The sequence below is a fragment of the Chrysemys picta genome, chromosome 2 (genome assembly GCF_011386835.1).
Source record: "Chrysemys picta bellii isolate R12L10 chromosome 2, ASM1138683v2, whole genome shotgun sequence".
NCBI lineage: Eukaryota > Metazoa > Chordata > Testudines > Emydidae > Chrysemys > Chrysemys picta.
The window spans coordinates 118,868,615-118,884,887 of NC_088792.1; the positions used below are offsets into that span (position 1 = coordinate 118,868,615).

The 16,273-nt window shown below is 44.0% G+C and overlaps 1 long non-coding RNA gene across 2 annotated transcripts in view; it reads right to left on the reverse strand.

Annotated features, from left to right (window-relative positions):
• Window positions 1-15,700, reverse strand: part of LOC122172328 (uncharacterized) — a 46,802-nt gene extending 31,102 nt beyond the window's left edge. Inside the window, exon 1 of one of the 2 annotated variants that reach the window (XR_010598483.1) lies at window positions 15,618-15,700. This is a non-coding gene — a long non-coding RNA (uncharacterized LOC122172328). Of the gene's footprint in view, window positions 1-15,536 lie in introns of both variants that reach the window. The other variant, XR_006172530.2, reaches the window with a different exon arrangement.
• Between the last annotated feature and the right edge of the window lie 573 nt (window positions 15,701-16,273).

Sequence of the window (16,273 nt, forward strand, 5' to 3'; positions counted from 1 at the left end):
CCGTATCAGTGCTATAGGCAGAACCAGAGGACTCAAAAACCTTCTAAAGCTTCTCTTCAAAAAAATAAAGAAAATGCAGACACCAGGGAGGCAATTGGTGTCAAGTTTGATCACCTCAGACTGACCAATGTAGAGGGGCATACAGATATTAGGGAGAAAAGTGTGAAAAACACAGTGGAGAAGTGGAAAAAACAAGAAGGCTGAAATAAAGCAACTGGAAACATTGTGCAGTGGGTTAGTGAAATCAGATGAAGCACTGAGGGTTTTAATCCAAATGCATATTATATAATATTCCACTGCGACCTCTTGCACGATCAGAAGATGAATGAATTGCTTTGACAGAGAAATAGATCCTTGACATTTTAGGACCTGATAGTTCAATCTTAATCAACTCTTGCTCTATCTGTCTAGCTATATAGTAATACAGTTCTGATTATGATACCATCTAAGCACCTCCCAAGTATTTAAAAATGTTAAAAACCATACTCTCTCTTCCTGCCTGCCTGTAGGAGAAATAGTCTGATAAGTTCACAGGGTTCTTTGATTGTTTAATAATTTTTATATGAATGGGAAGGTGCATGTAACAGCATGGCTTGCCTTAGTAAGCCAGCCCTGATTACAAGATGAGCCCCACCTGTGGGAAATCAGGTGATTCAAATATAAAAGACAGCACAGGGGTGATAATTGAGAGAAGAGTAGGAGATACAAACAAAGAAGGAAGCAGGGCCAGAGGCTGAGTACTAGCTAGAAAGAGATGAGGGATGATGGCTTTGGGTGGAGCAGGCTAACGGAGAACAAACTGTCAGCTGAAGAATGGGAGCAAGTTTGAATTGTTGAATTACGCTTTTTGACTTTGTTGATGATTCATTGGATTAATTTGTGGCTCAGAACTCTGAGGTCTGTGTGAACTTTATTTGACATTAAACCAGCCCCAGAAAGGTGTGCTGTGAGCTACAACAGAGACTGTCTTGAGTACTTAAGGGGCCCGCAGAAGAGGTTAACAGGGCAGGGTGCCTATGGTGATGAGGGGGTGCCTAATAAGCAGCCACACCCTAAAGTGCACTGTGAAGAATTATTAACTCAACAAAACTAATTTAGCATTAATTGAGTGTTATGGTGTTAACAGTCCTTATTTCTTGCCATTGTGATTTCCAGAGTGAAGTCCAGAGTCTAGGTCCACCTCCTGTGAAAGTTCTGTCTCCTGCACTCAGATCTTTTCCATTCTGCGAATAGTTTTAGTTCCAGTGTAACATGGCTGCCATCAGAAGTCATGCTCATAGAGGGAGAGGCAATCTCTCAGGTCGCTAAAGCCAGTTCCTAGCAGGGCCGGCTGCAGGATTTTGGCCGCCCCAAGCAGCCAAAAAAAAAAAGCCGCGATCTGCGGCGGCAATTCGGCGGGAGGTCCTTTGCTCCCAGCGGGAGTGAGGGACCGTCCGCCGAATTGCCGCCGAATACCTGGACGTGCCGCCCCTCTCTGGAGCAGCTGCCCCAAGCACCTGCTTGTCAGGCTGGTGCCTGGAGCCGGCCCTGGTTCCTAGGGCTTCTTATATTAAGACAGAGCCCTGAACTGAATTCTATATTTAATGAGGAGCCAGGGTGAAGCACCAGGGTGATGGTGTTTAGTGATGTGTTGCTGTGTGGTGTATTGGACCAGTTGGAGTTTTTGTATTTGTGAGTTGCTTTTTTGTGTTTTTGTTCTGTTTTTTAGGGTGGCTTAATTCCTAAATATAACAAGTTGCAATTATCAAACTGAAGGCCAAAAATGTATGGAACGCCATAGCCAGTGGTGGGTCTGATAGGATGGGGTGCAATCCTATGGCTAGTCAGAAACCTGTATGAATTATTTTGCCACCATAGCTATTTAGGTATCCAGTAGCAATGAGTCAAAAAGGACTTAAGGGCTACAGACCAACTTAACAATCGGAGGGCAGACACTTTCAGCAGTGTAACAGGGGATGCAAGTTTTTCCAAACTGCTTCCTTCTCCTTGCTAGCATCACCTGTCTTGCCTGGATTTAGCTTTAGCCAGTTGCTCTTCATCCAGGTGTTGGTTTGGACTAGGCATTGAGAAAACAGGGATATAGTGCTGTTTAGGTTTGATGTAGAGTTGGATGTTCTGTGTATTGTTGGCAGGTCAGTCCCGTATTATCTCACTAGCTCTCCCAATGGCTCCTTACAGAGGTTGAATAAATAAGGGAGAGCACTGTATGGGACTCCATAGATCAGGGCTTTAGATGTGCAGGAACAGTTTCCCATAATAACCCTCTGGATTTCTTCTGAAACGAACCAGAAACATTTTGGGGGTACTTGCATTCATCCCTGGAGCTTTTTGCAAGTGACAGGAGACAACAGTATCAAATGCCATAGAGAGGTCAGCAGGATGAGTTACAAGTGTACTCCATCCTGGGTTCCAAAAGAGAACATGGCACAAAAAGACAATCTTGTGAACACAGGACTTTAAGTGTCTGGAAAAAAAGTGAGACCGAGCATATAATATTCTCAGACCCTTATTTTTTCCAGACCTGAGGCCTAACAGCAGAAGAACCTGTTGCTTATTTTCATTGTCATACATTTTTGATGATAAAATGGACACTGCCACTTTTATTCTGCAAAACATAGAATGAGATAAGGCTAAAATGTATGTTTTCTTGGAGCCAGAGTCTGCTCAGCATCTGTTAGACAAAATCAAGAAGCAGGGGAAATAGACACTGAATCAGATTAAAGACATTACTAGAGACTCTTTCCTGTGGTTAAAATTGCTGTCTATGACACATGGTTTCAAGTAATGGCATTCTATCCCTGGTCTTCGAAAAAGAACAATAAAATTAGCTCACTGGTAGAACTACCTGTACAAGTATATTCAATGTAAATAAGCTACCTTTTTTTTTTTTTTAATTAAGGTGCAATACTAATTGATTTTTATCTTTACAAAACTACAAAAAGGAGGTCTGTTTGCCAATGTATGCCCTGCATAGAGTCGTTCATTAATCATGTCAGAGTTCATAAGTCATGTTTGAGACTGGGTAAATTACCATTCTAATTATACGTAGCATCACCTTCGATTCCTGCATCCAACTGGTCATACTGCACTTTCAGACTCTTCAAATGCATATAGAAATAATATGTTGATTTGTGTTTAAAATGTACTGTTAGCAAAATCACCAGTGGATTAAGATTGCTCTGCAAGTATGCAAATGAATTAACAATAATTTTCTTTTCCATGTTTGGACAGACATGCTTGGCCAGATTTAACCACATGAGCTTAATGAATTCCTGTTGTGACTTCACTTGGAGCCACACATGGAATAAATTTGCGCCGCTGAGAGGCCTGTTTGAATTTACTGTTTACGTAAACTTGACCTAGGCCTATCTATGCAAAATTTCCAACTGGTACAACTCTGCTCATGATAGAAGCAGCAGTGCTCAGCATTTCTGAAAACCAGCCTATTCCTTTATCCATTGAAATATGGATTTAAAAACACTTTAAATCTTGGCCCAAATTTTGAAATAAAGGAAAGAACAAAGGTACTAAAATATCAAAATGGGCTGTCAAACTGCTCAACGGGTTGTTTGGGGTTTTTCTTTTCTTTCTTTTTTTTTGGGGGGGGGGGGCAGGGGAGAGTGCTGTTTAATTAAAAATCTTTAGGCCCTTCTTTCTTCCCCTCCCACTCTTTTTTGTTTTGTTTTTTCTCTCTCTCTCTTCTCACTTCCTCCCCTGGTTCTTTCTCCTCTGACCCTCAACCTCCTTCCAGGTCAATCCAAGCTCTTGTCCCCTAAAATAACTGCAATATATTTTGCTACCACTGTTTCAAAACGGAATGAACATAAACCTTATAAAACACAAATATATGAATAATTAAGGGGACAAGAGCCTTGCTGGTGGAAAGGCGGATAGATGAGAGAGTGAAATTAATCTAAAGAGTTTAAAGCTTTTTTAAAAAATCAAATTCCCTTTCTATGGTTTCACAGCCTCATTTTCTATGCTTTTAATGTCTTTTTTTTTTATCATGTTTTAAAAAAAATTTTTGTGCACACAGCAAAGGGAGATAGAAACTGAAGTAGAACTTTTGTTGGTTGGTTTTCATGTTGTCACTTGGACAGCGTAAGGTCCACGGACTACATTATGCACCTCCATGTCCTGAGTCAAATCTGGCCCATTACTGGGTAAGAAGCCTGTAAGAGACGGGTGTCCGACGCCATCCGGACATTGTGTATTAGGGTATTCTGCTTTCATCTGGTCAAAGTCAAAGACGATACCCACAGGGAAATTGGTAGTCATTTGGAGCAGATGTCCATACTACCTTAGATAGCATTGGGCGGTTATTTTGAGAAAAGGGGACCCACCTAGTTAGAAAACTGATCTCTTCATTCAACTTGAATTCATACCATTTGATGTTTTCGATCATTCAGGGATGCTTCATCTGAATGGTGTCCAACTTGTTTTCAATTCTGAGAGTGAGGCATGTTTCAGTCCCACTAGGAGAATACTAACTAATATATATTCTCCGCTTTGCCTCTCTACTTTATCAGGGTGTTTATCATTACTTTATCATTCTTGATGAGGCGCCTCATTACTGACTCTGCTTCTGCAGTGTGGACTTAAAGTTTGTTCTTGATGGTACCCATGTTGTTGACAACAGAGCCAAAGTAGGTGAAATCACCAACCATCTTGACTGGGTGGTCATCCACTAAGATGCTAGAGCCCACAGCATGTTCAAAATCAATAGTAGTAGAATTTTGGTTTTGCCCCAATTTATTTTCAGGCTGACTTCTGCCACTGATCTTTCCACGGCTTTAAATGCAGCAAATAACTTGCTCATTGATTTGGCAAACTCAATGTTCATGAGATTCTTACATGAATTTTAGGTACATGCCTTAATTATATGTGGTGGCTACTCAAGCACATTGTTTACATTGATGGCATTCAAGTGTTCTGGGGCTGCCACACATCTTTTTTAAATGCCCGACCTAATTGAGAAGGTGGTTCTTTCCCTTGTGACAGGATCCCCGGGATGCAGCCTGGGACTGTGGGATTGCTGTGCCCCCTTAACTCTCCAGCCTGGGCTGTCTCTCACAATGCTTTGCTAGTGACAAGCAGCAAGCCCCTCCAGGTGCTGTTATCACTCAGCACAACCCCATGTGGAGCCCCCTACCCAGCTAGATTGCATGAATGCTCCCAGAGCCACTCATGAATCTCACACAGAGAAAGGCACCAGCCAAATCCTCCCAACCTTGTACTTCAGAAATAAACTGTCTTACACTGCTCATCTTGAGCAGTGCAAATTTATTAATTGGTTCACCACTTCATCAGTGGAAAGTGAACATACACCAGCCTTTCTAAACCTGAGCAAACATCCTTACCGAACACTTCAGGCAAACTCACTGGTAAAGAGAAACAAATTTATTGACAACAAAAGATAGATTTTAAGTGATAAGCAAAAAGTCAGAGTGGATACCAAAAGAAAATATAAGCATTCAGTCTAAACTTTCAACCCTATTGGACTGGGTAACATCTAGATTAAGCAGTTTTTCTCATCTCGCTGGATATTGCAGTCCTTAATATACAGGTTTGTCCCTTAAACGTGGGCCAGTCTCCTCTCTTGTAGTCTTCTGACTGTCCTTGTTGCTTGCAGCATAGATGGGGCCAGAGAAAGGCCAAGCAGTGGGCTCGTGTTCTGTTTTATACACTTAGTCCATATCCTTGGAGAACACAAGTCCAGGCATGTCTGGTGGGCATTGCTGAGTCACAAGGTGAAGCAATACCCCGATGTGTGTCCTGTGAGTCATTGAATTGTAACTCCTCTGCTAGACAATGGCTGGTGATGTCTGTTCAGCACTCAGCCGGGTGTTGGTTACCTCTTCCCTTGTCATTGTCTCTGGAGAGCTAGTATTTGGGCACTTCCCAAACCCACAGCATTTTTTAGTGAAAATCATACAACACAATTCTTATAATTTCATATGCATTGATGATATACAGTAATTCCCCACTTAAAGTCATCCCAGTTAACGTTGTTTTGTTATGTTGCTGATCAATTGGAAAAAATGCTCCTTTAAAGTTGCACAATGCTCCCTTATAATGTTGTTTGGCAGCCGCCTGCTTTGTCCATTGCTTGCAGGAAGAGCAGCCCATTGGAGCTAGCTGGTGGGGGCTTGGAACCAGGGTGGATTGGCAACTCCCCGATCAGCTCCCCACTCCCCTAAGTTCCCTGTGCAGCAGCCACCCAGCAGGCAGTTCAGCTGTCCCTCCCCCCACTGCCATGTGCTGCTCCTGCCCTCTGCCTTGGAGCGGCTCTCTGGAGCCTCCTGCTTACTGTGGAGGGAAGAGGGAGGCTAATGTCAGGGTGTCCCCCTACTCCTGCACCCCACTTACCACATTTCCAAAGAGCTGGGGGGACACATAACAGGGCTCAGGACAGAGGGAGCTTGCTGGCAGGAGCTGCTGTCTCAACTTGCTAATCTATTTAAAAAGGCAGTGTACTTAGAGTGGGGTCAGCATACTTAAAGGGACAATGCACATCTCACTCACACTCGGTGCCGTAACAAGGGCGAGGTGAGTGAGGCACTTGCCTCGGGCACACAAAGCGGAGGGGCACATCTCTACCACCCAAGCGGGGCGGAGGGGGGGAAAAAAGCCGCAATCGGCAGCACTTCGGTGGCAGCTCTACTGCCGCCACTTCTTCAGCGGCAATTCGGTGGCGGGTCCCTCTCTGATAGGGACTGAGGAACCCGCCGCCGAAGAGCCTGGAGCTGGCCCTTGCCTCGGGTGCAAAAATTCCTTGTTACGGTTCTGCGCGCGCGCACACACACACACACACACACACGGTGTGTGTCTCTGTCTGCCATGCTGTCTCCCCTCCCTCCATTCATGCTGCCTTGTAGAGTGAGAGCCTACATAATGTGTTAACCCTTGAGGGCTCAGCCAATTGCTAGTTCATCATTTAGCAGTAAGGCATTCCCTGGGAAATATCCCACCCTCTGACTTCACCACTTCAACCAAGCTTCACAATCATCATCGCTGTATACCAGTATTAAATTGTTTGTTTAAAACATAGTGTGTGTGTGTGATATGATATATAATATAAAATCTTTTGTCTGGTGAAAAAAACCTAACCCCCCACCCCCCGTTTACATTAATTCTTATGGGGAAATTGGATTCACTTAACATAGTTTTGCTCAAAGTCGTATTTTTCAGGAACATAACTACAATGTTAAGTGAGGAGTTACTGTACATGTTTAGATAGGTTATGATCTGCTGAATCCCATTGTTCTTTCTCCTGATACCTTACAAGGCATGCTTGATATGCAAAATCACAACTATAAATAAATGAGGAATATGGGGGTTACAGGGTGCTCCCCCAAGGTATAAAATGTCACACCCCTATCACAAGACCACAGCTTGAGCAGCCATCATATAGGAGACACAACATTATACACAACTTGTCAAGGAGGGTTGAGTTTCAAAATCAGCCAAAGTGTTTCCCTGTCTGTCATATACAACCTTGATATCCACAAATGCAATATGAATGGGGAGTTTGAATTCTCGTGCTTTTGTGATAAACTGGTGCGCTGTGAAGATCAGCTCTGTTGTGGAACAGGCATGTTGTGGTCTCCTCTTGCTTCCCAAGATATCAGCAGCTCAAGCCAACAAGGCAGAAACAAACTCTTTCCTCAGGAAGAGTAATGCCACGATAATTGCAACAGTCTAGTGTGCTGCCTGTGTTTCCAAAGTGGTAAAATAATGCCTCTTTGCCAGTCAGACTGAACCAACTCAGTTCTCTAGCAAATATTTAAGTGTCTGCAGTCATAAGAGTAGCTGGTCCATAACTTTTAAACAGTTCCACAGGAATTCCACGGGTTCCTACTGCCTTATTTCCCTTAAGCTTCTTCATATGTAAATTTGCCAGGATCATTTTGCAAGGACAGGGTCAACTTGCAGACTTGATGTTAGGGTCCAAAGAAATTTGGGGTGCATTTAGCAGCTGAATGAAATGTTCACTCCAGCATGCCATGCACCCAGCTTCCATATCAATTAATTGTCCAGAATTAGAGTAGATTTTGAGAAGTGAATGACCTTTTTCATTGTGCAAGTGTTACACAAGGAGACAACATTGTTCCTGGCAGAATATTCCTCAAGTGCAATGACTTTGGCTTCCATAAAAGCTTTGTGATTAGCATGGATTGCTGTATTGAGTACCATTTAGCCTTCAATTCACAACCACATCACCTCTCAAACAAGCCATGTGACACTGTTCAATGATGCTTAAAGTATTAATATAGCATTTTTGTTGCCAGCAAGCTAACTGAAAAGTCTAAGTACAGGAGCCAGTCAGAGCAAAGGCAAATGTGTATATTCACAATATAAGTATTGAGAAATAACAGTACAGTGTTTAATTTCATCTTACGATGGTTTTACACTCATCACTATACCTGAGTGACTTCTTTTTTTCCCCTTTAAATAGGGAGATCTCTCACAATAGCCCTGGTAAAGAGATTTTCTTTTTGTCTAGATTTCCTACAATCAAACTCAAGAGTGGATTTTACACTTCATTCTAAAGGCAACGAGGCTTGTAGTCAACTAGAATCTCTCAGTTGTGGGCTAACAGCAGAGAAAGCTCTGTCTTCAGCAGTCAATCCCATTCATATGAGCTACATTCCAGTGGAATTAGGGTGACCAGATGTCCCAATTTTATAGGGACTGTCCTGATTTTTGGTCTTTCCTATATAGGCTCCTATTACTCCCCACCTCCTGTCCCGATTTTTCACATTTGCTGTCTGGTCACCCTAAGTGGAATTGTCAGCTAAGGGTGGTCATGCTTGTGGCAAGGTGTTCCCTTACGCAGGTTGGGCTGTTTCCATGGAAGGTTTTAAAGCCTGGAACTTGCCTTGGTATTTAACAGGGAGTCAGTGCAATGAGGTGAGCTTCAGCATGATGTGTTAGCAGCAGCCTGTGTTGCTAAGTGAACAGATTGTCTGTCAGCCTTTAATAGCAAGTCATCTTGCATGGACTTGTATAACTGGCTCAAAATCAAAGTACAGAAATTCACATCTATGGTTACTCTGAAATGTGCTTACAGTGATTTTTTGCAAATAAGATACCCAGAACCAATAAGAGTCCAGGGAACTACATAACTCTGGAATATCTGCACAAGTCTGCATTGATAACTGTACAGAATCCCTCACACTACCTTGAGAGAATTCATTTTCAGCCTAATTATATTAAGATTTACAGAATATATTTTGTACATTAAAGGTAACTAGGAACAACTTTTCGTAGAGAAATTTAAGATTCCTATAGAAAAATGCTTACAATTCCATGCCTTCATATGCACGTGTAGTTATTATGTCTGCATGTGCAAGTACTAGATTTGCACATGCAATAATGCATTTATACATACACTAGAATCTCAGACTTTCAAACACCAGAGTTACAAACTCACCGGTCAACTACACACCATATTTGGAACAGGCAGTGTGCAATCAGCCAGCAGCAGAGCCAAAAAGAGCCAGTGCAATACTATGTTAAACTTTCCCCCTTTTATTTATTTATTTTTTTAAGTATTTTATGTTTTTTAAAAATGACAGGGTAAGGAAACCATTTCTGTGCCTGTTTCGTTTAAGATAGCAAAAAGCAGCATTTTTCTTCTGCATAGTAAAGTTTCAACATCGTATTAAGTCAATGTTAAGTTGTAAACTTTTGAAAGAACAACCATAACATTTTGTTCAGAGTTACGAATATTGGTGCTCATAACTGAGGTTTTACTGTGTGTATTCAGGCCTTTCTTCTGAAAATTTGGCCCCATAAACTACCTCTTTATTTTATTTATTTATTTATTTATTTATTCAATTTTACAACAAACCTTTCTTTCCCTACCCAACTAAGATCAACTGTTTCTCTCTTGAACTGCAAACATGAGGGCTCTGGTATGAGCTCTCTTTTCTCCAGGTTCCTTAACTTCCCATTGCAACCACTCCAGCCTTAGTTCCCTCCCACCAGGATTTTCCCACTCTTGCTGAAAAGTCTCTCTTCCATTAAGACCAGATTCTCTCTGGATTACTAGTCAGTACCTACCCATCATGTCTAAATCACCCCCAGTCATCCATCCATTCCATACCTGACAACTTCAAGAACCTAAGCATGTCCTAATTACCCTAACACCTCCCAGGATGTCTTGATCAACAACACCTGACCTCACAACCACCATCCTTGCCCTATCCCACCACTATGTTCTGATCAACCCTCCTTTTTACATCTGTCCCTTTCCTCAGGTGAGAAAATATAAACAAATACATTAAAGGCATGCAGCAAATATTATGCATTGGTTATTCCTTCCTTTCATTGTTTTCCAAGCAAAAAAAATTGTCTACTGGGAGAATATAGGTGGTATACTTTAGTTATAAGTCCACTGCATATTTTGTCTTATGGACCAAATAATTGGTGTGAGTGCTCCATCTCAAATCTTCCTAAAGTGCTTCATTTAGATAAAACATACACAGCAAGTAGCATATGCAATATCAACTCCTGCTTCCCTCTAACCCATCCTCCCCCACCCATACAGTAGGATCATGATGAGAAGGATGCTGATGATCCAGTCTCCCCCCCCCCCCCTAAGATAAACATCAGATGTTGCCTCTCCTTGCTTGACTATGGCAAGAAGCTGGCCTCTCTCAGTCCAACCTTCCCAATACACTTGCCACCACCTTTTAAGAACAAGAAAAGCCAGGTGGTCACCCCCTTTCATGGCCAGGTGTCACCCTCATGCAGAAAAGATCTGAGAAGGCAGCTTCATTAAAAGCACCCTGATCCTCACCACTGAGAGAACTGGCCTCTCAGGTTTGCACCTTCCTTCCACCACAGGAGCTCAGCTTTTTCATGATAAATTGATCCACTTAACATGACTAGAACACTTAGTATGAATAGGGACAAATTAAGAAGAAAAAATACATTTATTTACTCTGTATATTTTAAAGGGACAAGTTGAAATGGGCAAAAGAATATCAAAATAGAAAGGAATGTTCAACGTCACTGTGTATGAAATAGCTCTGCCTTTGCTACTGCACCTCAGAGCCAAGAATATATGGAAGCACATGATAAATAGGGAGTGGGGGGAGAACTTTACTTTGTAGTTTCCATTCATCACTGAAGTCAGTACTGAACAACACGAAGTCAAAAGCAGAAAATAATGAAAACCAAATGTCACCAAAAATGCTTAAAAGGAGGCTGAAAGCAGCAAAAGAAAAAACAAAGATGCATTAAACACTAATCAGCAACTGTAGGTTTCAACAGCACTTCTTCCACAGCAGGAACAGCTTGTCAGTATCATGGTGGTTAGAGCTTTAATAATAAAAAAAGCCACCATGAAGTGATTCCTGATTTCATTATTAATAAATAAATAAACTAGCAAAATAATTAGCCAATAAGGGAAATGCACTGTGGGGAAAGTTCAGAATGGGCTTGTTGGGTGTGATGCTGGTAAACTAGGTGCCAGTTCTCACCAAGTCTGTGGGTGTCAGCTGAGCTTTGACAAAGGCAAGCTGGTCTGCTTTCCAGCTATGAATATGTGTTAATATTGTTCAAGATCAGTGTTGAACTTATAAAAATGTCTTTAGACTCTAAGAAATGCTTGTAAGCTGCTGCATGCATTAATCTTACTTGTAATGTCTGTATAATGCTTTATAATTGTAAAAATGCCTGCTCTGAACTTGTGAACCTAAGAAGGAAAAGTGGTTCCCTTTCCCATCCAGAACTATCAAGACTAAGTGGGCCACTGTGGAATATCACGACACAAAGGCTAGTTTAATGGTCCTCTTACACCCAGGAAGGTGCTACATGAAAGAGAACACATCCCATCAGCTCAAATTTTGGAAGAGGGAAATAAAGACAGATTTTTCATGTTAGCTCTTTGCTGTTTGGACTCTTACAAGGGCTGGAGCTAAGAAACAAACAAAAAAAAAGCAGAGATCCTCAGGGACAACCTGGGTCAGCCCTAAGAAGACACTCAGTGCTTACGGATGGGGGAATTCTGCATCACTGCAGATATGCAGAATTTATGTCCCCTGCCGATTTCTTTGCTTCCATGCAGACAAATGACTAACAGGGAAGTAAAGGGGAGCCACAAGAGAAGCCATGTGACACTCCCCAGCAGTGCCCAGGGCAGCCCGCAGCGAGGTAAATCACTGTGGGGCAGGACTGGAGAAAACCAGACTATTGCTTCCTACCCTGCACCAGGCCTCAGCTGCTAGTCCTGCTGGGCAGGGGAGGACAGGACTTCCTCTTCCCCTGCACAACATCTGGCCCTGTGTTAGACCCACCCCCAGATTCATCCCCGTGCTGTAGGAAGCTCTGCAAACTCCAGTGTGCTTCCTGCTCCCTTCACTCCTCAGCTGCTGGGAGAGGATCACTGTACAGGAAGCTGCTCCTCTATGCACCCAACCCCCCATACATCCAGACCCCCTCAAACCAGGCCCTCCACTGAGCCTCACACCCCCCCATGATGAGCCCCACTTACCCTGCACCTGGACCACCCCACCAAGCCACCTGCACCCAGATTGCCACCCTACTGAGCCCCAGCCAACTGCACATGGATCTCTGCCCCACTCTACCAGCATCTGGAACCCCCCAATGAGTCCCACACACACCCAGACCCCCCACTGAGCCCCAACCCATCTTCACCTGGACCCCACACAGAGTCCCATTATCATTGCACCCAGAACCCCCCAAACCCCTGTGCATCCAGATCCCCCCCAGAACCCCACTGAGCTGCACACATCCAGATTGCCCTCTCAATCCACACCTAGATTCCCCCCATCCTAAGCCCCTACACACTTGGATCCTGCATTGCTGAGCCTGCCTACTGAGCCTGGGTGCACTCGGACTAGGCCTGCCCCTCTGTGCCTTGTGCTGTGTCAGGGTTGGGTACACCCTCACTGCTGAGTCCATGTCCCAAGGGGGTGGGGGGGGGGAGCTGCACTGTGATCTCCCACCTCTGTGCAGCCAGTGGCCTGTGCTCCCCAATGCCATGGTGGAACCTCCACATTTATTTGGCATGTGCAGAATTTTAAAATATTATGCACAGAATTTTAATTTTTTTGGCACAGAACACCCTCAGGAGTAAGTGCTGACCGATTACCACCTCTGTCACCTTTTGGAACCAGACATTAAACTCACTTGTGTGTAATGTATATATATCGCCTGCTTTAATCTATAAACTCATTTTTCCTAGTTAATAAAGCCTCAAATAGTGTATTCTAGACTTGGCTACCACCATTCTCTTTGGTGAGAGATCTAAGGTACAAATTGATCTGGGTAAGTGACTGGTAGCAACCTGAGTATTGTGTGACTTTTGTTATAAGTAACCATTTATTACTAACTCCAGCTAGCTGGGTGGCAAGTTTGAATGGACTGCCCAAGGGGACTGTCTAGGACTCTATGGTAAGACTGTTCCAGTGATCCAGGAGCTCACATTAGGTACTGGTTGGTGAAATCTAATTACAGAACGTACCACCAGTTGGGGAGTCTGCCCTGCTTTTTGGCACTCTTCCCTGAGTTTGGTACTTAGTCATGAGCCACCCCAGACAGTATGACACTGGGGAAGGAAGGAGATATAAAGTGGAGGCTGGAAACCCAGGTTGTGTGGGGGAAGGACAGGAGGATTAAGAGCACAGAAGGGCCAGAAATTAATAAAGGGCATGTGTAAAGGATTATTACAGACTTAAGCTGCAGTTGAAAGGAGACATCAACCCACACAAATTTACACTCCTGTGTTTATCTTGTTGTTAGTATCACTCCACAAAGCATATAGCTTTTTCCAACGTCTCATGGTGAAAAGGAAAAAAAGATTGATATAATACAGCTTCCACTGTGGGAATGCTTTAGAACATGTAGCTGTAGTGGAGATACTACTATGCTCTAGAGCAAACATAGTCAGTGTCATACTTAACAGTTCAAACCACCACACTTGAGGGTTTTGTTTTGTTGGGGGCGGGAGGGGGGGAGAAGAGGAGGTATTGTACAGCTGCAAGTTTGTTTCCCCCACACACACACACAAATTTTCATTTTGCAACTTAGAGATAGAAGAGATGTCTGAAAACAATTCACGGGGGGAACAGTATGCAAAGCAAATCTGTTCTTACAAACACACAATAAAGGAATAGTGCACCAAGGTATCATCATGTACTAAGTTGAATTTTACAATCTTTGTGAACTGTCATACAGATTTGAACAATGTTCTCACATTAAGAGCTACACTGTTATAGCAGTTGTCAGCTATGAAATATTTTCATACCGTAATTTGTAAGAGTATGTTGCAGAAGTAGTTTTACGGTGTTACTCATTTGATCAAAACCAGCCAGATGGTGTCCTAGACTAGGAAGTAAGGCAGGGACCAGAGCACCAACAGTAGCTATGGCGAAATTGCCAGCCCAAAGCATTTGCCTGTGATTGACCAGGCAAGCAAGACTTATGCAATCAGATTTAGTTTTAAAAATTGTTAAGCTTTCTATTTTTTCTTATAACAAACCAAACAAATTCTACATGCCAGAGTACATAAAATAAGAACAAAAATACTATTTTGGAAAAGACCACAATATTTATACAATGCTTAGATTTTCATGTATTAACTACAATTTTTATTGCTGCCACGTTATGTTATTTAGATTTACTTTATTATGGACCCATTAGGAACAGATATGGGTCTATGGAAGAAAAGTCTTCTGATTTTATGTTAGCATAAAATCAGGACACTCCCTTTCCCAAAGAGCTTACTCTCAAAATTAGTAACAACTAAGGAGACAACCTACATTTCAAAATACACAAGAAACCCATGTACACAAAATAAAGAACAAAGTTTATTTACATTATTGTTGTTACACCCCATCCTTCCCATGATTACTACATATGCTATGAAAAAAGTAGCCATGTGATGAAAGTACTCGAACTGGGTTCAGGTCTCAAGTCTGCCAGATTTCTAGGTACACAAATGACACGTCACTAACTAGAGTGGTATAGTTAGAGCAGTACAACCCCCTTGTGTGGGTACAGTTACATGGGATACACTAGCGGGCACCTTTATGCCACTATAACTGCATCTACACAAGGGGTTACACCGGTCCACTGACTTTGGTAAATACACCCATACTCCGACTCAGCTAGGGTGACTGCAGCCCAGGCCTCAGGGTCTCAGCTCCCCAGCTGTGGAAATGGGGATAACGCCTCCTTTCTCCCACCCTGAGCTAGCCACCTCTTGCTCCCTCCGCCTACCTGTACCTGGGGAAGGGCCAGGGCCCGATCTGTGGCGGGGGCCTCCCCAGCGCTACTGTACCACCAATACCGGCACACGCGGGCCGCCACGCACGCGAACGGCAGGAGACGCTGCTGTGCCCAGCCGGAGCAGCCTCCCCGCCACAGGCCCCCAGGGACGCGCGGGTTGGGGGGCAGGCAGGCAGGGAGGGCCAGGGCCAACCCCACTCACCCAGCCCGGCCGGGGCCTCCCGCCCCCTGTATTTGAGGAGACATGAAGAAATTAGCGCGCGCGCACACACCCCAGTAGCGGTCCCCATGGAAACCGGGCGGCTTGGCCCCCGGCGCTCATGCCCGCCCACGCAACGAAGTTCACAACTCACAATCCCTCTGTCCCCTGGCTGCCACCGCCGGAAGCCTATTTATAGCACTGGCGGATACGTGCTTGCGTCACGGAGCACGCCGCCCCGTGCGTCAGCGTGCGTGTACGTAATGGGAACGTGACAGACGCACGGCGCGGTCTATTTATAGACGAGAGGGCAGGGAAAGTACCGGGCTCAGGGATCTCGCTCATTTTGCAGTGTCGGTTGCACGCGCTTGCCAGGGGCGGGACTGGACGGACAGGGGGCGGTGCTGAGGGATGTCACGTGAGGGGTTGGCGCTAGTCCCGCCTCTTTTTCCTCGAAGCCGAGGGTCCCGGGAATTCGATCGGAGTTGGGAGGGTCCCGCGCGCGCCCGCTGCTGCCATGGGATGGGCGCCCAGATGTCCCGATTTTATAGGGACAGTCCCGACTTTGGGGTTTTTTTCTGATATAGGCTCCTATTACCCCCCCCATCCCCTGTCCCGATTTTTCACAGTTGCTGTCTGGGCGCCCTATTTCCGAATGATTGTTGTCAGATACGTTTTGAATGCATTGGCGATGGATGAGGCTTGAAAGGCTCCTGCATACACTTTGTGATCATCTAAGTATCTTCTCTTCTGCTTATCTAATCCTCTGTGCGTGCAACAATATTAGCAGAGGTAGCAGGGGGAAAAGTC